This window comes from Pongo abelii, chromosome 1, assembly GCF_028885655.2.
Source record: "Pongo abelii isolate AG06213 chromosome 1, NHGRI_mPonAbe1-v2.0_pri, whole genome shotgun sequence".
Classification (NCBI taxonomy): domain Eukaryota; kingdom Metazoa; phylum Chordata; class Mammalia; order Primates; family Hominidae; genus Pongo; species Pongo abelii.
This window is the reverse complement of record NC_071985.2, coordinates 35525560-35548630: the sequence shown is the minus strand read 5'-3', so window position 1 is coordinate 35548630 and position 23071 is coordinate 35525560. Positions and strand designations below refer to the sequence as shown.

The following is a 23071-nucleotide window of genomic DNA, read 5'->3' as shown; positions in this document are numbered from 1 at the left end:
GTATATTTGGGTTGTATGTGTCTGTAACTCATGAGGGAAACCTGGGTTGGAGATGTAGACTGGCCATCCCTATATATTTATGGGTATAAATGATTTCTCCATGAAAACAGATGTAGTGTGAGAAAAGGAACATTAGCATTTATGGGTCAGGTAGAAGAGGAGTAGCCAGTAGAGAAGAGTAGGAGGCTGACTGTGGACTAATAGAAATGTAAAGATAACGTATACAATTAAGGGCATGTTAATATTTATGTTTTGAGTACCAATAACTTATTTACTTGAAATAATATGTCTTTAGTAATTTAGTCAATATGCCCTGTGAGAAAGAGCTAACATGCTAAATTACTCATAGCATGTCATATACTTCCCGGTTAGAATCCAACCTCACTTCGTATTTTCACATATCCTGGTGTCTTATGTAAGTAAACAAAAGATAATCCCTCACAGAAAGCTCTAAAACCCTAATTAATAATTTTCCTAATAGTTTTATTCTTAGGGCCATTAGCTTTCAGTCATTTAGTCTTGAAATGCCATTGAAAATTACAAAGATAAAATACTACTCTATAAGATAAATGAACAAACCGTTGATACTACAACACGGATTAATCTTAAATGCATTTGCTAAGTGAAAGAAGACAGACCTAAAAGGCAAATACCACATGATTTCATTTATGTGACATTCTGGAAAAGACAAAACTTATAGAAACAAAGAACAGATCAGTGACTTTCAGGGGTGAGGGGTGGAAATTTTAACTACAAAGCAACAGCACAAAGGACTGTTGAGAATGATAAAAGTGTTCTGTAGCTTAATAACAGTGATGCTTACATGATTCTATACATTTGTCAAAACTATAAAACTCTACACCTCAAAGAGTAGATTTTACTATATGTAAATTTAAAAATAAATAAAAATCTTAAAATATCAATCTCTAATAGTTACTACTTCAAAGGATGCTATGGTTTGAATGTGTCCCCCAAAGTTCATGTGTTTGAAACACAATCCCCAATGCAACAGTGTTGAGAGGCAGGACCTTTAAGAGGTGATTAGGGTGTGAGGGCTCTACTCTCTTGAATAGATTAATGTTGTTATCTCCAGAGCAGGTTTTCTATAAAAGCAAATTCAGCTCTCTTTTGTTCCCTCTTGCACCATCTTGTGCTCTTTCATCTTCTTCCATGGGATAACACAGCAAGGAGGCCCTTTCCAGATGCAGCCCCTCAATGTTAAACTTCCCAGCCTCTAGAACCATGAGCCAAATAAACTTCTGTTGTTTATAAATTACCCAGTCTGTGGTATTCTGTTATAGCAATAGCAAAATGGACTAAGACAAAATGATCTTATTTAAAATAAATCCAACTTGTCATTTTATGATCAAATCATCTACACACACACACACACTCATTCCTTTTTGTAGAAATTCCATACAAAGTTATTTATTTGCTAGTAATCTTACTCCAGGGGAGTTTGGTTGACTTTCCCGAGACAGAATAGAAGGTGGCTGTTCAACTCTTTTTCCTGAGGTGCCTCAAATTTCTACTTGTTCATTAAGAGAATTCTCCAGAGACAGATGTATTACAGCACTTTGAGAACTATATTCACACTCACTGCTGAAGAGCGAAAAGAGATAGCTCAAGGTTCCACTCTGTGAAACAATTTAGTGGCTAAATGTGTTACTTAGGAACTAAATCCAAGCAGGTACTTAAAAAGAAGCAATTGAACATGGTGGCAAATACTTCCCAGTGTATATGGGTATTTAGACTTCTGCTTAAGTCTTCCATCCCTGCATCTGTGCACACATTACACTTCAAGTACACATCTCTTTATACACTCTATTACCTCATGGCCATTACTTATGGGTGATGAATGCTAGTGTTCACAGAACAGCGTGCTGATGCATTTTTTCCTGCCATTGTATGTAACATGTTTTCTAATTCTTTTGCTCTATTCAGCATTTGACCCCAACGATGGGGGATTATGGTATTAACTCTCTACCCAGCACACATTCTTTACAGACTCTCACTAAATACTGTAAGCCTGCTGCAGAGAGGAATACAAGTGAAAGCATAACGTCTGGTCTTAAGCTGAGCACACAGAGGGTCGTGATCCAATTGGAAGGGAAGCAGAATTTTTAAAAAGAAAGAGGTTTGACCAAATTTTAATCCATGTCATTTTCATTTCTCTTACCCTGTGGATTTGGGTGATTTTATTTACACTGTCAGCTTGAGCCTAGGGATTGGAAATCAGGCTTTTATGGAGATTATTAAAAGTACATACAGTACACTACAGGTTGGGCTAACTCTGATATATGCTGCTAAAAATATGAATGTGAATGCCCTGGTATTAGAAGCCACGGGCGTACATTTCATCCTCCTTAGAAGGTTATTCTTGGAAGCTGGCCCTGCTGCAATGGTAATGAGATGCAGGCTGTCAGGATATTTCTAATAGGTAGCAAATGACCAGAGATGGAGATGAATCAGCATTACTCAGATGAGAAGGTAGCTCTTTATACCATTAATTCCAATCCAAAGTAATTCCACCATCCTTCTCCCAAAAGAGAGGGCACTGTAAATGTGGGGGAGGGGAAGAGCAGAAAGCTAAAGCTTCAAGGATTTACTAATGGTTTGGATGGGCTGCAATGTCATCCAAGTTTCTAGGCTGAGTTTTGTTGAGTCTGAGCTTCTCAGATGCATCACCAGTAACTTTCAGTTAAATAATGTCGTATAGGCTTAGGTTACGAAGATAACGCTCTACACCTCAGTCAGAATCTTTAAGATCTCAATAGATAAAAATGAAATGGTTTATCAGATCTCAAAATACTAGGAGCATTCACTCTTTAATGAGGTATATTTAGGATCTCAAAGATGTGAAAGTACTATTTTACAAAGCAGTTGACTATGAGGGCCTTGTGTCCTTGCAAGGTTATGTATTATGACCATCTAAATAAGCTTAAGCAGGTTTTAGGAGATGCATGGATAACAGCTCCATGATGGATCGCTATGACAAAATGGGCTATTTTAGGGTCTTATTTCCAATTATTGGGGGCCAATGACATTCTCATGCCTACTTCATGGTCTCCTCAGGTGCCACTGATAGATCAAGAGTCACTGCTATGATGAAGCTCTGAAATGTGTCAAATACCTAGAAATGGAGAGGAAGGTAGATGGCAGGAAATTCCAAATCTTTATTTCACCTGGAGCTCTCAAGTCTCAAGACCAGGACAATAATGTTCAGTTTAAGGACTGGGGCTGGGTGCAGTGGCTTATACCTGTAATACCAGCACTTTGGGAGGCCAAGGTGGGCAGATCACCTGAGGACAGGAGTTAGAGACCAGCCTGGCCAACATAGTGAAACCCCGACTCTACTAAAACTACAAAAATTATCCAGGCACGGTGGCACGTGCCTGTAATCCCAGCTACTAGGGAAGCTGAGGCATGAGAGTCACTTGAGCCTGGGAGGCAGAGGTTACAGTGAGCCAAGATCACGCCACCGCACTCCAGCCTAGGTGACAGAGTGAGACTTTGTCTCAAAAAAAAAAAAAAAAAAGGACTGAGGTCCATACCTCTTTGTCACAGCCTAGACCACTCACATGTAAAAATGTGCTACCCTGTCATACACCCAGGCCATGAAGAAGGGAACACAATGAAAGGTAGCCCTTCAGTGATTTGACTTTTTGAAGCCTTAGTTCTGAACCACTTGTCATATCTTACTTATGTTTTACATCCTGGCTTGTTTATCTTTTTGGCTTCAGAGCTAGGATTTACTTACCTTTTACAGCTTTACTCACTCACTCCCCGCTCAACCCTGCCAAAAACAAGCCACTCTCTGAGTAGAATGTTTCCTCTTGATCTCTGATCCTGACCCCTGCTCTGGCTGTACCACCTTCAGGCACAGAGTAAACATCCCACCTGGCCCAGCCTTCCCCATGGGCTTCACTACATCAGCATGCCCCTAGCCCCCGATGATTTGCTCACCAGGTGTACCCCAGCCCACAGGTATGATTTGTTTGAGGACGCCAGTAAACTACCACCAGAAAGAAGTACAACATGTCCTTTTTGTGTGATAGCACACAAGTTTCTTTGACTCTTGTCCTACTGCCCTAACCCTCCTTCATTACCATAAAAACATAAACATATACGTTATGTTATTTTTTTTTCAAACCAGGTTTCACATGTTTTACTTACTGAATTTGTACAACAATTCTATGGATCAGAAATAATAAATATGAGTTATCTCTTCAGTACAACAGTGCTAATGAAATAAAGACAAGTCAAGTGATTTGGCTTATATTACAGCCAGTAAATTATAGAGCTTAACTCACCTGGTCAGTGCTTAATCTTCTACCCATGTTCCCTTAGGCTGAGCACCTCTGAAGGATAGGGATCAAATCCATATGGCCACTCTGCATGGAAATTAATAAATAATGTTGATGGGATGATGAAGTTGATAATAATTATGAGAGTAATAAATATGTTTTTTATCTCCAATTGTAGAAATCAATTTCACTTTCCTGATTTTCATACCTATATGCCTTTGCACACATTTCTTCCTTTACTTAGGAAGCCTTCCATTTGCCCTGTTTGCCTAGAAAATCCCTCTTCATCCTTTAGAAGCTGATACATATGTTACCTCCTCTGCAAGGCCTTTGCCTACCACTGCCCACCCCCGACTTCCGAACAGCTAGTTGTGTCATACGTTAATGGTGTCACACTTGGGAAATAATTATTTCATTATTTGTTTAGAAAAGTTTCTCTCCAGATTATGGAGAAGGCCAGGAATCGTGTCTTATTCCTTTTTTCATTCTAAGATCTGCCATGGTGCATGACACATTATAGAAACTCAAAAAGTTTTTTTAACCAAATGTGATGATGATGATGGTGATGGTGTTGATGGGGTAGGGGGACAATTTCACTCCTTCCAAGAGAAAGGGCTTTCCCAGTTTTTAGAACCAGACTTTAGTTTAGAACAGTATATTAGTCATGGAAATCAATGCAGGCCACTATCAAATACAACTTCCAAAGTATTATACTTTGATACAAGGCTATTTCTTACTCATGAAGATATGGTGTGGGTTAGATAGACACCTTCACTGTGTGCCCCTCCTCCAAGTGACAGCTCTGAAATCTGGGATCCTTCCATTATGTGGCTTTCCCATCTTGGCATCATTTGCCTCCAGCTGTTCAGATGGGAGAAAATATAGAGAAGACACAGCAAGTTTAAAACGCTTGTTCTACAAGTGACAGTCATTGCTTCTTCTCACATTCCATTGGCCCATCTAATTGCAGGGTCACTTGGAAGATGTAATCTTCCTACGTGCCCAAGGAGACACTCAAAAATGGTGAATGCTGAAAGTCTTTTGCCATAGGTTGCCCTTCTAAACACGAAATGTTCATTTCAATCTTCCTCTCACAGAACACACTCACCCCATGCCAAGGGGGACACCCTAAGTCCCATTCAGTCACCACCTCCAGATCAACGTCCAGGATATCTGGGTGAGGCACCATCTTTCTTATTCATCAGTCTGACATGGCGCCTCTCAGTGCAGTGACCTACATATGTAAAAGATTAGTTATCTATATTCCACATCTCCACCATCATAAACCATATATAATGGTGGAAAAAATGACAGGAAAACTGCGATAAATAACCCTATTTGAAATGGGAAATAAGAGACAAGACACATCATGGTCCTTGGCAATGCTGAAACCTTTCTGTGCCAACATGGTGAAGCTCAGATATTCTGGGTGGGGTGGGGATGTGTGGATTTGACTCTGAGAAGGACTCCTGTATTTGTTCTTCTCCTTAGCCACATGTGAAGTAGGCTCAGGGGAACTCATTTTCCTCCAGAGCAGTACGGTTCTAGAAGCTGACATTTGCTTGGTCTGCAATGTGTTGGGAACTCAAAAGTTGTTTTAAGCCTGGACCAAGCAAAGGCCTTTTAAGTTCAGGCTCCTGGTTTCATCGTAATACAATTATCAAAATCTTAGATGATGTAGATCTATTTGCTTCTAGTCAGTCCCAAGTGCCGGTAACTATACCTAGAGTTACTTTCTAAACATTGTTATCAAATTTACCTTTTTTTCTTTGTCTCTTCACCTCCATGCCTTTTTTCTCCCAACATAATTACCAAATTACATTGAGGCTATAAGAAACAATAGATGAGAAGACCACTCAACTTATCTGATTTTCACCTCAAATGACCTCATTCAGATGAGAACTTTTGCTAAATATTTATCACTTAAAGTCATTTTTGGTACCCTATCTTACTGTTTGAGTCTAAAAGAAATTTATTTTTTCCAACCCTGCGAGGCCAAATTTCTTGACTCTGTATTCCACTCTATTTCTGCTTGCAAACTCAATAATTATTTCCTGAGTCATCTCTTTCTTGTAACTTTCTTGTAATACACAAAAGAGATATTCCAACATTAGCCAATACCACTATTAAAATTTTGTTTGCTAACCATTTCCCCTAAAGATATATACCAGGCACATGGACTAACTTCTAATTAATAGCAGGCAATAGTTGGATTTATCACTATATAACATTAATTCCCATATTTCCATTTTCTGGTATTAGTTTCCTTCCTGCCAGATTCTGTATTACTAAATCAATGATAAATACTTAGGATCATGTAAAGGTTAAGGAATATGGTTTGGTTATGTCAATATCCCACTTCTGGTACCAATTTCTAGATTACAGCAATAAATACCAGTTGCTGTAACAGCAATCTCAGTGATTTCACACACAGGTTTATTTCTTCCTTAGGTAGCTATCCAATGCAAGTCTAGAAGTTCTCCTTGGAGGCTCTCTTCCAAGCAGTGACTCAGGAACCCAAACTCCTTCCATTTTCTAAGGCTAGAGTCTTAAACCAATGGCCTCTTAGCTGATTGTGGAAGAGGAAACAAAAACTGAAATATTTTTTAAGATGATTTTAAGGGACATGACTAGAAGTGGCTTATATCCCTCTGTCCTAATTTTTTTGACTGGAATCCTGTCACATGGCCTCAACAAAACTGCAAAAGGAGAAAACGAAGTCTTCCTGTGTGCTCTGGAATAGGAAATGGGATTGGTGATTTTTATGGCTATGTTGTATCACAATATGTCATTCATTTACTTGACTCCTCGTTGATGACTGAATAAATGGAGAAAAGATTATCTTTCTTATCTTTCTTTTCTCAGTCACCAACTAGATGCTTCAAAAATAATATTTTTATATTAAAAACACAGGTTCAACCTACTTTAAAATTACTTATGAGGGATTTAATGCAAGTGAAATATTTCCCATTTAACAAATGAGACAAAATGGAAACACTGACAGGTTTCAAGGGAGCCACTGTGAATTATCCAATGATCAGTAATATGGTACTACAGCAAGGTAAGTTCACCTGGCTCAGGTAGTTGCCTAGGTGCCAAGAAATAGATTTTCTGGCTTCCCAAGGTCTGTCTGTACTTGGTACACATGGAACCAGAAGCTCACAAATACTCCTGTGGCATGATACAATGGTACTGAGAGGCAGGAGGACATGTGGAAGCCTGGGATTAGAACAAGTTGGCTACAGAGTGTAACGACTCTACCTCCAGAGGCAAATGGCCAGGACCATGGGCAGGACTAAGGGCAAACTCTAAAAGACACAATAAAGGAGCCACTCCTCTGCGACACCAGCCCAGCGACCCAGGCGACAGACCAAACTCATCCTGCAGCAAGACTCAGAGACCTTGCAAAGACCAGCAAGGACTTGGAGGTAACAAGCAAACCCAAGGTCCCCTGCCCCCACCACCATGAGGGTACTTCCACCTCCTTCCCTGAAGCAGATTTCTTTTTCTCTCAGTCTGCAATATTTGCATTCTTTCCAATTACTACATTCATTCATTGACAAAAAGCCCAAGTTGCTTTTCTGGTTCCTTAGCTTCTCAGGCTTCTGGTCTGAATGGTCATTGTCTGGACAAATCAGGAGCTGGGAGCCTACTAGCTGGGCCCCGTAGCCTGGCAGAGGTGCCTTCAGGTGCTTACCTACTCCCTTTAGCTACTGAGTGTTTCACCAGAGCCATGGAAAGACCAGAAGGTAAGGTGTCATGGTCACTTGGAACTTAGCAGCTTGCAGGAGCACCTGGGGAGAGAATGCAAGTCTTTAAAAGATACTTTAAAAACAAATGCTTTCCAACATTCGGGCATCACATCCTATGGAGCATGAAGCATGTAGCAGGACAATTATGGTGGGCTTTCTGAAGTCATGGAAAAGACTAAAAATGGCCCGTTTCTTAGAACATAAGGAAAAATGGGCATTGAGCCAGTGGAAACCAAGAAGGAAGCCAGAAAGAAATGGAAGCTTTTCTGCTTTTCCTTACTAGTTCCTTTCTGCATTAAAAGCCAATTTTACTAGCATTTTGTCAGCCAGAGTCTTTTGTAAACAAGCACTTCCAATTTCTCAAGCCAGTGAAATGGAGATTCATAAAGATGTTTTAAGAATTGCAAGCCTGAAATGCCTTTGTGCATCATTAATATAAATTAAATATGATCTGCCTTTTTAAAAACCATTGTGTAATAATACTTATGAAAACTGGTAATTAATATTTAGAATGTTTAGAACATCTACTTAAATATTTGACTTATGGGCCAGTTTTGCTATGGAATGTGCTAAGAATTGACTAACTAGCATCATGAAAATCCACATACTTCAGAATTCCAAAGAGAAGATCGCATCCCAAACCTGATAATTTATTAATTGTGTGAACTTCACCAGGTCCTTTAAACTCTCTGTGCCTTATTTTTCTCATTTATAAATGAGGATAATGATATCTCCCATCCCTGGTTATTAAGCTTCAATGAGATGGGCCTGTGCCCATGCCTAGCACATACTTGTACAAAGGAGGCACTCAACAAATACAGCTGCTATTGTTATGATGATGATGATTTTTTAATACTGCTACTACTAGCTGTGTGAGCTTATTTGAGTTCCTAACCCTTTCCTTGTTGTTCTAGACAGCCTCTGCTCACCCTCGCATTCTGGCCTTACATACCCACAGTAGAACACTAAGTGTTTTCCCAAGTTCTGTTATCAGTCCCTCCTTTTCTCATAAAAAAAATAATAGAGTTACTTGAGAGTGTCTGAGACTCTTTCAGAGTAACTCCCCCTCCAAAGAGACACCTCCCTCTGCCCTTGTCTTGGTTCTTCCCATCATTTCCTCTTCCTTTGGGTCAGACCTGGATAAACTTGCGGTTTCCTTCCTTCGTGCTCTCTGGAGAGCTGAGTGCTGCACACTTGAAAGTCTAAAAACTTGTCATTTCCACCTTGAACTAGTGGCTGACCTCGCCAGACAGCCTGAGAAATGAATTAGTGTCCTTAAGCGGAGGCAGAATATGAACAGTGACCCAGCTCTCCTAAGCAACCACAGGAACTGTCAAGCGGTAGTTAAAGTTCCCTTTTTCCCAACCCCTTTAATTATGTTGAAAACTATGTCATATTGTTTTTGAAAAAGTTAATGAAATAGTAGGTAAAGGTGAACCAAGAAACATAATTTACTTGGATTTCCTTGCAAGCTTTTGATAAGGTCCCTCATAAAAGGCTATTAAGGAAAATAAATGACCAGAAGGCTTTGAGCAAAAGTCTTTCTGGTGTATTAAAAACTGGTTAAGCTATTTTAGAAGGAAGAACCCCTGATGCTGGCTACTTCTTGGAGCACAGAAAGGTTAATCACAAACTGTCCTTAGTATTAGTATTTGGACTTCAGATATTTGAATGATTTATAAAGGAAAAAAAGCAAAGTTGGCCAAAGACCAAAAATTATTATTTCTCTTTTACTTTCTTAGACTTTTATTTTTTTACAACATCCTTTTCATTTTATTTTTTAAGCTGACAAATAAGAATTGTACATGTTCATGGAGTACATAGTAATGTTTTGGTACATATAAACTATAGTGATCAGATCAGGGTAATTAGCATATCCATCACCTCAAACATTTGTCATTTCTCTGTGTTGGGAACATTTGATACTATTCTAGCTATTTGAAACTATGTATTATTGTTAACCATAATCACCCCACAGTGCTATAGCACACCAGAACTTATCCCTCCTGTCTTGCTATAATGTTTTATTCTTTAACAAATCTCTTCATCTACTCTTCTCTCTCCCCTTGGAATTAACCGTTTTTTAAATTTCAATGAGTTTTGGGGGAACAGGTGGTGCTTGGTTACATGGATAAATTATTTAGTGGTGATTTCTGAGATTTTGGTGCACCCATCATCTGAGCAGTAAACATTGTACCCAACGAGACACAACATTATTACCATGGTCAAACCTCCAAGTTTTTGGTATGAATGCAGGACGCTTGTCCGTCAATAGGGAATGCATTCCTGGGAGAAAGAGCTGGGCCCACCGAAAAGATGCAACCTCCAAAGATGGGAACCAAGCTCTGAAAAGCTTTCAGAGTAAGATAAAAACGCTTCTCACTTATGTGGCCCTAGTGCAGCCAGGCCTGAGGCTGGAGGGCAGGACACAATGATTTGTGAGTGTCCTTCCCACCCTTCCAGCAGATGGTAGTTTAAGGCCATGAAAAATTAGAAATGAGTGGCATGGGTGGAAAGCATTGAAGCAATATGAAGACACTATTTTGCATGCTTTTCATTCCAAAATTGTAAAAGAATAATTCTATTGGTAAAAGAGAGCCAAAGGAATGTCACAGGGACTCAGGCATTAAGTACATTTCCTGTGTAATTTGTGTATTTGACCTGATGCAGCGGAAAGTAAACAAGAGATACTGAGACCTGCTTACTGCCTATTTACTGTAGGGGCAATGGGAAGAGCTGCTTTTTTTAATGAAAGAAGACAGACCTCTTAAAGTGCTGATAATCTAACAACACGTTTATTTTCATAGGTAACTTCACCACTGCTCCCCCTCTTCCAAATATTTTCACTGTAAAATGAGCCAGAAGAAATAATACCAATATCTGGGTGCTGATGATGTAAATCCCAGGTCCTCTTCCAGCCATGGCCCTCATTAATCTTTATGACACTTTTTCTTGAGCCTCACCTGCATTTCTACAGGATCAAAAAGTCCTAAACACAAAAGTCACACTGCAAAATCAATGGCAAAAATAATTCTAATCTGGGTTTGCCAAAGCTGCTTCTCTTCTGCCTAGTCAAGTACTAAAGTACTCTAGTTCATACATAGGGTGCGATTTACCCAGTAGGAAAGCATTTATTTTGAGAGACAGAGAGTATGTGAAATAAGATGTTAGACATAGAAATATTCCTCTCAAAGAATCCCGCAATAGACACACACAAATATAATTATTTATATTTTGGCAAAAGTGCAAAGGCAATTTAATAAAGAAGGGATAGGCTTTTTCAACAAATGGTAGTGGAACAATTGAATGTCAATATGCCAAAAGAAAAAACAAAAAGAAAAGAAGGAATCGTAACACATACTATCTATAAAAATTTACTAACAATGGATCATATACCTAAATGTAAATGTAAATTACAAAATTTCTAGGAGAAAATCTTTGAGACATTAAGTTAGGCAAAGAGTTGTTGGATACAACAGCAAAAGCACTATCCAAAAAAGGAAAAAAAAAAAGGATACATGGGGCTTTATCTAATTCACTTTTACATCTCTGCTCTGCAAAAGACACTATTAGGAGAATGGCGAAGCAAATCACAGACTGGAAGAAGACATTTGCAAATCTTGTATCTAAAAAGGACTTATATCACTTTTAGGCCGGGTGCAGTGGCTCATGCTTGTAATCCCAGCACTTTGGGAGGCCGAGGCGGGCGGATCACAAGGTCAGCAGTTTAAGACCAGCCTGGCCAACATAGTGAAACCCCATCTCTACTAAAAATACAAAAATTAGCCGGGCATGGGTGGTGTGCGCCTGTAGTCCCAGCTACTCAGGAGGCTGAGGCAGGAGAATCGCTTGAACCCGGGAGGTTGTGGTGAGCCGAGATCATGCCACTGCACTCCAGCCTGGTCAACAGAGCAAGATGCCGTCTCAAAAACAAAAAACAAACAAACAAAAAACACTTTTAAAAAGCAATAATTAGAAAACAAAGCCCCCAATTCAAAGAAATGGGCAAAAGATTTGAATAGACACTTTACAATAGAAGAAATATAGACAGTAAATAAGCACATAAAAAATGTTCAAAATCATTAGTTATTAAGAAAATACAAATTAAAACACAGTGCAATGCCACTACAGACCTACTTGAATGGCTAATTTTTTTTTTTTAATTTAACCATACCAAGTACCAGCATGAGGAGCAACTGGAATGCTCACATATTGCTGGCAGAAACACAAAATGGCACATTTTGGCAGATTCTTATAAAGTTAAAAACACATGTATTGCATGACCCAGTAATCTCACTCCTAGATATTTACCTAAGAGAAATAAAAACTTAGTTTTATATAAAAACCTACAAATGTTAATCTGAGTTTTTCTCATAACAGCCCCAAACCAAAAGTCCTTTAGTGAGTCCAAGAATGGATAAATAAACTGCACACACACCTACACCACCCAGCAATAAACAGGAGCAAACTCCTGATGGATGCAACAGCAAAAGGATGAACCTCAACACACCTGCCAAGTGAAAGAAACCAGGTCTAAAAAGCTAGGTGTTGTATAGTTCCATCTACATAGCACTCTAGAAAAGATCCAAAGAACAGATCAGTATTTGCCAGGCCTTGGGAGTAAGGAAGGGGGTGAATATCAAAGCACGACCCAGGAAATTTGGAAAGCAGGAGCTGGGGCTCAGCAGGGGCCTGGGGGTGGTGATGGAGCCGTGCTTTATCATGGCCGTGTGGTAGATCCACAGCTGTGCATTTGTCAAAACCCTCAGATCTGTACACCTCCCCCAAAAGTGAATTGTATTGTTTTAAAATTTGAAAAAAAATTAAGACAACACAACCCAAAACCAAAACAAACCACAACAAAACAAAAACAAATTGCTATTATGATAAAAGCTGGGATTATCATTTGTGTATAGGTTTTTGCATGAACATAAATTTTCACACAAGTGATCATAATAATACATTGTATTTACATTTCATGTGGACAAACTTCATTTCCTTTGCAAGAAAACTAGCCCAAATTGGGGCGCAGTCTGCAGCCATGTTCTGCTATGTCACTAACTGCCTCAGATGCCATTGGATTCCTGACCTCCTCATTAACTCACACACACGGAGTGGTCAAGCAACCTTTTCCAGACTACTCTGCTTGCCTCCAACTGTGAAAAGCATTATTTGATGTTCTTAAATATTACCCTTCGCCTTTAACTGTACATAATAATTATGTTACCATGGGTGATCCTAATGACAACGAAGCATCTGCACTACTTCCTAAAGCTCCAGGACAGGACACCTGTGTTTTCAAGATGTAGTACCACAACGAGAGTTACAGCCTGCATCCCCTGGGTACCAGCGACGTTGGGAAACTCGATTGGTCCTGCAAACCACCATAGCCACCCTGCATATGCCAAAAAAATGCTGGGGGTAATTAAGTGGTGATATATTTTTTTTCTTAGTATGATTTTCCAACTGAGGAAAGAGAAAGATACACAAAGATTATAGTCATTCCCCAGTGTCTGTGGAGTACTGGTTCCAGCATCCCCTACAAATATCAAAATTCAAGGACACTCAAGTCTCTGATATAAAATGGTGTGGTGTTTGCATACAACCTATGTACATCCTCTTGTGCCTACTTACAATACCTAATACAATGATGTACAGTACAGACACCAATCATATATTTTTTCCTGAATATTTTTGATCTGCAAAATGGTTGAATCCACAGATATAGAACCCACTGATATGGAGGGCTCACTGTATTTCGGAGCAAACATTAATTATCATTGAAGAAAGCAAGCACATTTCACTAAAAGCCCCAATACTTATTTCAATACAAACAACCCAGCCAAAGACCACCATGTAAAAAAGTTATACAGCAAGACTCTTTTTGTTACAAATATTTACTGAGGTATCTGAGTTTAAAGCCACTCAGAAACTCAGAGCAGGCCCCATTCCCAGATAGCCTAACTACCTACTCAAACTTCAGGACCTGAGTCATAAGCAAGAGCTGAAACAAAAGCAAACTTTTCATTATTTCCAACCAGACCTAGCAACTTTAAACCTTTTTCTCAGAAGCATGAGAAGAAAGAATGAGCAACTAAATTTTAAAAATGGCAGCTCCTCAGCTCCATTTCCCCAAAATGGGTCAGGTGGAAATTAATGGCTCTTTCTTCTGCATTATTAGTCATTTGTGTGCTTTTACAGTGCTGTACTTAACACAGTCTATTGTCATTAATTGTCATAGACTCATCCCAATGCGCAGATGTCCTCAATGGGTTGTGAGCTCCTCAGTGGCAGGGCCAAGCATTATGATATTTGTTCTCCCAGAACCTATTGAGGATCTGGTACATAATGTGCAGCCATAAGTGTTTGAAGAATAAAAGAAAGAAGGAGGAGGAAAGCAAAAATGTAGGGGAAAGACATTGTGAGAGGAGAGAAAGAAAAAAAAGTAGGAAAGGTAGGAAGAGAGAGAAGGAAAAAGGAAAGGTAGAAAGAAGGGAAAAATGAAAAGGAGGGAGGGAGGAAGGGAGAAAGGTAGGGAAGAGGAGAGGAAGGAAGGACAAGAAGGAAGGAAAGAAGGAAGGAATGAAGAAGGAAGAAAGGAAGGAAGGGAGGGAGGGAGGGGAGAGGTGAGGGAGGGAAGAAGGAGGGAAATAAAATGTGCCTTGGGTAGAGAAAATGAGGACACATAGGGTGACTTGAAAGGCAGAAAGGTGTCTGGTGTGGGAAGGTGGCAGCCATGGGCCAGCCTGATCACCCGGGGGCCCGTTCCCCAAATCTGCCTATGCTTGCGTGGCCAGCCCACTCTCCCTGAGATCCCCACTACCCTTTGTCCCTCCCGCTGCAGCCCGGGGATGTCAGAAGCCATTGTGCAGTTGAGCACAGGGCCAAGCCAGCAGCTGAGGCAGGAAGCAGGGCTGGAGCTGCTGGCTGGAGTTGCTGGGCCCGTGTGTCCTGCTCCCTGCTGCAGGCCTGGGTGCCAGAGCCAGAGCAGCCGGGTCAGGGTGGCGACGCACTGCTGGCACGGCCAGGCTCTCACACGCTCTCCTTTCCAATGGCCCGGCCGGCATTGCTGGGGAAACAGGAGGGGCCAGGCAGCCAGCAGCCGAGAGTGAGAACTTCCCCTTGCCAGAGCCAGCTGCTGGCTGCCATCTGGGCAGGGGCAGTGCCAGTTTCCCAAATCTGCCTTCCCTTTGGAAAAGGGGGAGACTCTGTGCTGAGAAGATAGCTTCTCCTCCATCCTTTCCCTTTGGAAAAGGGGGAGAAAACTCTGTGCTGAGAAGATAGCTTCTCCTCCATCCTGAGGCTCTCAGTTAAAAACCCAACAAAACCAGCCTTTGAAAAAGGAAGGGATGAGAAATGCCACATGTTGGGCTGTTTCCAAAGGAATTTGCCTCTCCCGGGCCTTTACTTCCAAAAAAAATCTTTATTCATGCTCAAGATCCCTTGGTTCTTTCATTTCACTCCACAATAACCTTTCATTTTAGTTTAAAGTTAAATGTTTAAACAAATAACATGCGGGTATCTGTGTGTCCTGTACACTGGTCACATAGGGATTGTTCACCATAAGCTGGGAATTCCCTGAGAGCTGTGACTTAGTCTTCCTCATTCATTCTGTAGGTTGAGTAACCCAACACCTCATCTAAACTGGTGCTGCCTGGATGCTTTCTGATAAATGCAGTTATTCATTCACTGGATGCTTACTGAGCACCTTCTAAGCATCAGCACAGGGTGGTCGCTGAAGAATTAAAGATCTGGTCATATTCTCAGAGTTTGGGGAATGAAAGCAAACCTTCCCGTCCTTCTGGATGTCAGGGGAATGGACACTTTAGCTACTGTATGTTGGCGCTAGTGTGTCCTGCAGAGGATCCCAACCCCGAGACCACGTTATTTACTGTGCAACTACTATATTCCTAGGAGACAGGTGGGAAAAGAGTTGGCACCTGACAGAGCACAGAATCAGGGAGACCTTCCACAAGCCCAAAAAACAGCCAAGCTTTATCCAAGGTGAGTGTCAGTATTTTCAATAAGCCTCCCACATGGGCACTAATAAATCAGAATGGATACTGGCTGGGACCGACCAGTGCTGCTAACTTTGTGCATCCTATCTGAATATGAATCCTGGATTTATTGTTTATCATCCCCTTGCCTTTCAGATCCTTCTTTTCTGTCTTGATATCTTTCTTCTCAGCGAAGGACACAGCCAACCCAACTTCCCGACATCACAAATACATGTTGAAAATTGCCTGAGTGGATGGGCGCAGGGATAGAAGTCCCTATGCTCCAAGAAGACCCCAACTTGACAGAGATCCTCATGGTGGGGCTTCTGATGGATTCTTCCATCTTTGCTGACATCTTCATTCTGAAGCAGCTCTAAACATACCTATTACTCATGTAATAGTTGGAAGTGGCAGGCTGAAAGCCAGGGAAGTCTCAAGAGCGAGGCTCACTCTCTGAAATACAGGGTTTGGTCTCCCAGCTCTGAGGCCTTAATATTTAGCTTGCCTAGGAGCAATCAGGCCCTAAGAAAAACTAGTTCACATTGCCAATCTCACAGGAAAAATATCTTGCATTTTAAAGCGTTTCCTAAGTAGTTTTACAATGAAAGATACATGTAAACACAGTTTGCATAGTATTGAGCCTACAGTGAACACTCCTTTGATGAATTTAAATTGAATGATATCATTTGAGCCTCACCACATTGCCTGAGATGGCCAGGGCAGGCATTAGTAGTTCCTGTTCTGTAGCCACACAGAGGTAAGAGCTCGTCCAAGCTGATGGAGTAAGTGTCAGCTAGACCAGAAGGTGGGTCTTCTGCCACCTCATTCAGTGCTCTTTCCAGAAGCCAAGTAACTAACTGATAATAGAAACTTCAGCATCCTAGTGAGGACACTCACTGGAGAAATGAAATCAAGATCAGAAGTTGCCCTGATGGATACATAGATGAAAACACAGAGGATCTGTTGATGAAGAGCGCAAGCTTTGACTCCTGGTGCTCTTCCTTGTTGACCCAACAGTGTTGGGCAAGTTAAGAGTCTCTGCAACTCTCCTTCTCTCTGTGTTCTCATCCATAGGAAGAAAACAGCACCTTTCTTTTAACATGCCATCGTAAGGACTGAACTAGGTAACAAAGGATCCTTACTTCAGGGTCCAGCCTAGGGTAGATGTTCCATATGTGATAATAATTTTTGCTATTTTTATCACTTATTTCTGAAAAGGTAAATTCCACCCTCAGGCTGGAAAGGCTGTTCTTGACTGCTTTGTGCTACCCAGAGCTCCTGTTATTTGCTGTCTCCTGCATGAGGTGGGAGGAGACATTTATTCACATATTGGTATTTTCCCATGTTAATCCTATCTATGCCCCTCCTGGGAATATTTGTTTGTTTGTTTATTCAGCACTGACTCTCTTCCAGTCATCTCCTAACACTTTAGAAATATTAATTCATTTCTGCTTGAACCTGGGAGGTGGAGGTTGCAGTGCGCCACTGCACTCCAGCCTGGGCGACAGAGCAAGACTCCGTCTCAAAAAAAAAAAAAAGAAATATTAATTCATTTCATCCTCATAATAACCTTGTAGGTAGGAACTATTATTATCCCCATTTTACAGGCAGGAAAAATAAGGCACAGAGGTGATGTCAATATGTAGCAAATGGCAGAGCCAAGATTAAAACTGGGCAGCCCAGCCACAGAGCCTATGTGTTTATCCACTAAACCCGATGGTCCCTACATTCAAACAAGAGATACGCCTTGAATAAAACAAGTTTGTGGCCTTGTAGAAAAGGTGCTTGTAGGTAGGGTTCCCTTTTAAGACTCTCAAATCTCACTTCGAAATCTATCTCCTACTCTCTACCAAAAACCTGGGTAGGACTGGGGTCTCTTCCTACAGGCTTCTTGAGCACTGAGACTTGATAAGCCAGAGCCAGGGAAACTGACTGATTTGCCTAAAAGTCCTTAGCCATAAGTTCACAAAAATTCATTTTCTAAATGTCTTTCAAACCATAGCTTTGTGGCAGGCCCTGGGCTAAGACATTACCCAGAAGGTGTTTCCTGTCCTCTGAGAACCTACACTTATGGAACACAAGACAGTTGCTGATGCACATGTGGAAATGCCAAAGGTCTGACAGCGATTCAGATAGACTCTAAAATGATCATAGAGTTAAAAAGACTCTAAAATGATCATAGAGTTGGAAAGACTCTAAAATGATCATCATCCTTTGGAGGGACCTTTGTGTGTGCACAGCCTGAAGGACTAAAACCTACTCACACTGCATAAGCAAACCCTGATGGAAGATGAGGGAAACTTACACAATCATGAAAAGTACAGACAGAGTGCAAACAGATCTGTTCACAAATCCCAAAGCTCTGAGCCCAGGGGACATCTCCTGATTTGTTCCCAAAGCCCTGAGCCCAGGGGACATCTCTTGATTTGAAGAAGTTTCAGTACAAATAAAAGGGAATCCTACTTCAACACACTGGCAGAGAGGCAGCAGGTGTGAAAGCACATGTACAGTAGCTTCAAGAAGGGTTTTCATAAAGGTGGGGACACTACAGTTACTATAACTCTAGTTATAGGGAAGCTAGGGTGCTTGAGTTGCATCATAACCAAGGCCCCATCAACACTTTGCCTTTGAATAGAGCTAGGTGTTTCACATCTACCCTTACCTGGGAGCTCATCAGGTCCCTGGGAAATTCTCAAGGCAGGCATTATTAGGCACACTGTATGTAGCTGGAAATGGAAGCTCTGAGAAGCTATTTTCTCAGTATTTGTAGCACTGGGACCTTTTCCGTCTCCAAACTGAGGGTGAACTTGGTTTCTCAGCCAAGTGGAGACATCCGGGGACAGCCCAGATCTATAGACATATTAAGAGTCTGCCATTTTCGTCCAAGCCACCAGGATCCAAGATGATCCTGAATAGAAATTTTGTAGACCAGAGCAAGCCCAGCCATTCAGAGGACAAAACACCATAGCCACAAGCCCTTAGGTCTCCCCCACTAAAACCAGGCTCCCATGCATAACAGGCTCACGTGAAGATCTCACAGGGGGATAGGCTGTTGATTTAAAAAAAAAATAAAACAACGTATGAGTTTTATCTCTTTATCTCCTCAGTCCAGAGGGAAAAAAAAGAGCACAATCTGTCCTCCCAGTGGGACATCCACCTGATTAGATGCCATAAAACAGAGTAGTCCTTTAGTTAATAATGGCTGGAATACCTCCGACCCACAGTTACTGGAAAGAAAAAGAAACCTAACTACAGATAAACTCCCTAGGGTTTCAGATCCGTTTTGCAATAAGCTGTTATGAAGGAAACCTGGCCCCAAAAGATAGTTTGAATGCAAAATAAAGATAGTTCACATGCTTTGAAGCAGGGGCAGGGCTCCTGTGGAAGCACCAGAATCATATTTTTGGAGGATCATTATATTTCCTGCTTCAAACTTTATTTGGGTCCCACCGTTCTTTTGTACAACTTCTATTTTTGGTCATCAGAGGCGCCATGTCCTGCCAGGCAGGGGCCTCAGCAGGGCAGGTCTGGGCAGAAGAGGTAAGGATTGGATGCCTGGAGAGGGAAGAGCACCGGATAGGCAAGAGGCAGGCAAGGCTTGGGAACAGGTGTAACCCACAGAGCCAGACAGGCTGGAAGTAGGGCCTGGCACAGCCTCAGGGTGAGCACCACGGGTTTATGGAACAAGACTCTAGGGTCCAGAAGGCTAGTGAATTATCAGGCAGGGACTGGAATATGGACACAGCAGAAGCAGACAAGGACTCTCTGAGCTCTTCCATACACGCTGTCACAAGAGAGTGGGCAGGGGCATGAGTTTCAGCCCAGGAGGTGCAGGATGCATCTGATTAAGACATAGGCAGAGGTGTTATGCTTGCTGGATGGTTCCTACAACCAGGGGCCTTTAAAGGAGGAAATGAAAACACATGTGGTCTTAAAACATAGATGTATACTAAGGCTCCATCATTTGCTTGTCCATGGATTCATGGGTCTCCTAAGAATGGACTGCCATGCAAAAGTGATGGAAGTAGACAGGTGAATCCTGACCGGCTGGCCAGTGTCTATTGAGAACCTGCTTTGTGCTCAGCCCGGGAAGAAGCAAGGGAAGAAAAGGCAGCTGAGATGAGACATAAAACAAATGCAAGTCATGGTCCTTGTCATCAAACTGGTTGAAGGGACAAAACCAATCCTTGTGAAATAGCTTGGCAGAACGACTTGGAGGAGACCTTCCTTCTCTTCGCAGTATCTTCCCCAATAGAAAGAAATTCACTTTTGTTGAAAAAGATGCTGCCTTTCCTGGGAATTAGTATCAGCTGGTGCCTTTAACTGGAAAATTCAGAAGAGAACTGAATTTCTTTGTAATAGAAAGAAGGAGGTATTCAGTGAATACTTGGGGAAGAGTTCAGAGAGAAAGAGAAGCAGAAAGAGACCCAGAGGTCCATGGCTAAAGAGGACCTTTGAGGAGAGAAGGTGAAAATCCTGGTCTTTGTGGTCTTGGTACATGTGGTCTCATGTAGCTTTCTCCTCCATCTCTCCATGAAATCATAGTCAGCTCTGCATCATTCGTTAATACTTTATGGGTTGAGTCTGTTTGAGGGGATGTGATAAAGCCCCAAATCCAACTTAAAGAAGGTCATAGGCAAAGGAAGAAGAAATATGTTTCCTATCTTGTGAGAAAAACTATATGCACGAGTTACATTGAGGACATGTTTAGCAATGCATTAGCAAATTTAGATGTGAAATACATGTGCTCAGGAAGTTCAGAGTTAGGAAAGTAATCTAAGGATTGGGGGGTAACCAAGGTAGTCTTCCTCAAAGAAGCAAATTTTGAACTAACTATCCCTTGGGAGATAGATTCAGCACTCTGAAATACAGAAGAACTTGTGTAATTTCAGAGACCCAAAAATACATACACTGTTTCCTGACCTCAACTCAAGATATGGACATGTGCCCTCAGCTATGCCAACATCTACCATACAGGAAATACAGGCATGCAGCAAATCACATATCTATTACTCATACCAGATAGCGTTTTAACATCTTTCAGCCTGTGCAAAAGTGGCCACTGCTCCCACTGGGATGTTGTATGAAAAGTGTTCATTAGTATTTAAACAGTGTCACTGCCGAAGTGCAGAAAAGTCAAATTTATAACACATTAGACGTTTTTAGTGGGAAATGCAAATACATAGCAGAGAAGGTTTGGCACATGTCCCTTGAAACCATTACCTCACAAAGTTTAACCCAGGTCTAGGTCTTTCACAGAGAAAAGCTATTCAATCTCAAGCAATATCCATGATCATCTTATCAAAGTCAGGACTAAAGCTTCAAAGGATATGAATAGTCAACTCAGAAAATAAGAAACACAAATGGCCAATAAAATGTATAGATATTTTAAATCCAGACTTACTGAAAGTTAAAGGAAAGCAAATAAAAATGATATGATACCATTTTTGCCCTAATTTTAGAAAATTAGAAATAATGAGATAGTTGCTTATTGGTTCAGATGAGAGTTCAGATCTCTTACAAAGTGAGTAGGATTGCAGTCTGGTGCATAACCTTTGCAGGAGACCATTTCTACCAAAAGCCCTAGCCGTGTGCATTTCCTCTAATCTGCAATTCCACTTCTAAAGTCATGTCTGGGTGGAATACCCAGGTAAATGGACAAAGATGTGTGTATAAGGATTTTCATCAGACTAGTCTTTAAAACACTGAAAAATTGGAGGCTACCTAAATGTGTAGCAAAAGTAGGTTATTAAATAAAGTATAATACTCATTCAATGAAATACTATCTCACCATTTGTAGTAATAATGTAAGGTTTCATGACAGAAAAAATGTCATAATACATAGCAAGATGTTGTAAATGAGTAAAGCAGATTCCACACAATATATAATACAATGCATTTTGCAGTAACAAAAATAGTTCATGTGTTTAGTTGTTAAACCAAAATAAAAGCTGCATGACAGCAGTGGATCTTCTGGATGTTAAATGCTATCTTGAAAAGTGCCTGGCATAAAATAGGGAATCAAGAAATATTTGTTAATTAAATAAATTCTTGCTTGCTATGCAGCAGGCACTGTTGTAAACGCAGGGTATAGTATCTCATTCTCACAACGGCACCATGCTCTAAGTCTTTCTGTGAACTCTGCAGAGCTGTGAGGAAGCTGAGGCACAGAGAGGTTAAGCATTATGACCCAGGTCACCCAGCTAGTAAGTGGCGAAGCCAGAATTCAAACTCAGCAACCTGAATTCAGAGTCTTCATTCAAACACTTTATTAATATATATATGTAGAGAAAATTCTGGAAGGATAGACACCATTACATCTTCAGCAGTGATTTGGGCAGCTCTAGGTAGTAAGATTACTCAAGGTTTTGTTTTTTCTTCTTGCTTGCCAGAGAGTTCTAATCTCTCTCCAGTGCAGATGTAAAAATTACTTTCTTTAAAATGTATATAGATATTACTTTTGAATAGCATGCCGTTTTGTTTAGTGGATGCTTTCTCTGGCCAGAAGCAAAAGAAAAGAAAAGCAGAGGAGAGGGTTTCTCAAGGAAGAGGGGAAAGATGAGGAACAAGTAGAGGGATCATGGTTCCCAATCCCCAGATCTGAATACCTTATTGAAAGCTAGATTTTCATGTTGTAAAACAAAGTAGAACATTTCTAGAACCTGCAAGCCCCTTAATTCCTCATGCTCTGTACTTTGCCCTTCAACCCAAGAGGATTCCAGGATGCTTCCTTGGGGTTGCCACTCACTTGGACAGACACATGGTGGCCCAAAGTGGAGAGGTGGAGAGCCTCTTGCACGGACATCTCCACGTGGACACAATCATTCAAGTGCCATTGCGACAAGTGTTTTTTGACCTCCTACTCTGTGCTGGGCACTGAGTGGGCATGAAGGATACAAATTCATTTTTTGTTTGTTTTTGTTTTTAGAGAGAGGATCTCACTCTATCACCCAGGCTGTAGTGCAGTGGTGTGATGCTGGTTCAGTGTAGCCTCAATCTCCTGGCCTCAAGTGAT

At 41.0% G+C, this 23071-nt stretch overlaps 1 long non-coding RNA gene across 1 annotated transcript; it reads right to left on the bottom strand.

The window, feature by feature from the left end:
• Positions 1-4313: 4313 nt before the first annotated feature.
• Positions 4314-8081, bottom strand: LOC112130476 (uncharacterized). Its single transcript, XR_008509976.2, has 4 exons — positions 8005-8081; positions 5416-5541; positions 5045-5168; positions 4314-4394 (listed from the first exon to the last, which is right to left on the bottom strand). It is a non-coding gene; the product is annotated as an uncharacterized LOC112130476 (long non-coding RNA).
• Positions 8082-23071: the final 14990 nt, after the last annotated feature.